Source organism: Lathyrus oleraceus, chromosome 3 (genome assembly GCF_024323335.1).
Source record: "Lathyrus oleraceus cultivar Zhongwan6 chromosome 3, CAAS_Psat_ZW6_1.0, whole genome shotgun sequence".
NCBI classification, from domain to species: domain Eukaryota; kingdom Viridiplantae; phylum Streptophyta; class Magnoliopsida; order Fabales; family Fabaceae; genus Lathyrus; species Lathyrus oleraceus.
Window position 1 is genome coordinate 130,145,511 of NC_066581.1, and position 1,841 is coordinate 130,147,351.

At 39.7% G+C, this 1,841-nt stretch overlaps 1 pseudogene; it reads left to right on the forward strand.

The window, feature by feature from the left end:
- The first annotated feature begins 1,141 nt into the window (after positions 1–1,141).
- On the forward strand, positions 1,142–1,241 carry LOC127133915 (uncharacterized; annotated as a pseudogene).
- The last annotated feature ends 600 nt before the right edge of the window (positions 1,242–1,841 follow it).

The following is a 1,841-nucleotide window of genomic DNA, read 5'->3' on the forward strand; positions in this document are numbered from 1 at the left end:
GATGAGCTGTGTTGGCATGTGTGAAATACCTTTATGTTTATATTTCTGTCGTCATATTATTATTTAATAATGTAATTCTCACCCCTTCTGCATGTGTTTATGTTCATCTATGATGAACAATGTGCAGATAAAGAGGAGTAGCTATTGTTGAGGTTTGAAGAATAAGTGTAGAGTTATTCTACAGAGTCGAGTCAAATGCTCTGGTCATGTGACACCGGGGTTATGGGATTCGATAGATAGTTGGTTATTATTTACGTTGTTTATGGTGACTAAATGTTGAGATGTTTTGTTGAGATAATGTTGAAACATTATTATGAATTGTTATATGATGAATTATAATATTTGTGTTGTTGTCCGCTGCGAAGTTTTAATAAAATAAATATATGTTTTATGTTGTGATGCGATAAGTGTTATGTTGTAAGAAATGTAAACTCTTCTACATGTTGTACTCTGATAATCTACTTTGCTTGCTAGTTGTTTAAGTTGTTCGCCAGTATGTATGTTCTGGTTTAAGAAATCTTTATTGGTTTGTTGTTGGGAAGCTATAAAGTTTTCCATCATGATTTCCAAGTTGGATTTTCTAGGGGTATTATTGTTAGGATTCGGTTTCTGATATCCCGGAGGTATAGATGGGGCTTGATTTGGAGACTGTCCAGGTGCGTATAAAGCATTATTACTCTTATATGAAAAGTTTGGATGGTTCTTCCAATTTGGGTTATAGGTATTCGAGTAGGGGCTTCCTTGAGCATAGTTTACTTGCTCTGCTTGGATTCCAGTCAAGAGTTGACATTCCGCAGGAGTGTGGCCTTGGATTCCACAGACCTCGCAATTCTGAGTTATAGCAACCACGGCGGCTGGAGGTGATACGTTTAAACATTCAATTTTCTGGACCAAAGCATCCACTTTTGCATTAACGTGATCAAGGTTACTTATCTCGTACATGCCAGTTTTCGGTTGAGGTTTTTCCACCGTTGTTCGTTCGGTTCCCCACTGATAGTGGTTTTGGGCCATGCTCTCGATAAGCTGGTAAGCATCAGCATAAGGTTTGTTCATTAGTGCACCACCTGCAGCGGCGTCTATTGTTAACCTTGTATTGTATAAGAGACCATTATAAAATGTGTGAATTACTAACCAGTCTTCCAAACCATGGTGTGGGCAAAGTCTCATCATGTCTTTGTATCTTTCCCATGCTTCGAAAAGAGACTCGTTGTCTTTCTGTTTAAATTCGTTTATCTGGGCTCTTAACATAGCTGTTTTGCTTGGCGGAAAATATCGGGCAAGAAAAACTTTCTTCAACTCGTTCCATGTGGTGACTGAGTTGGAAGGAAGAGATTGAAGCCATCTTCTAGCGCTATCTCTTAATGAGAAAGGAAAAAGACGAAGTCGAATTGCCTCTGAAGTGACACCATTAGCTTTAACAGTATCGGCGTATTGAACAAATACGGATAAATGAAGGTTTGGATCTTCGGTAAGATTTCCAGAGAATTGGTTCTGTTGCACAGCCTGCAACAGCGAAGGTTTGAGTTCGAAGTTGTTTGCTTCGATTGCGGGCGGAGCAATACTTGAATGCGGTTCATCTTGCGATGGAGCGGCGTAATCTCTAAGAGCACGAGCTGGTTCTGCCATCTCGGTTAAAGAAGGAAGATCTTTGAGATCAGGAAAGTCTATAGGAGGGAGATTGTTTTCAGCACGATATTCCCGAATTCGTCGTAAGACTCGGAGATATAGTTCGATATCGTTGATTCGTAGATAGAGCGGTTCACCTTGTGAGCGAGTGCGTGGCATACAAATCAACGAAAGAAAGAATAGAAGAAAAAGAAACCTTAGTCTCTACAGCGTAA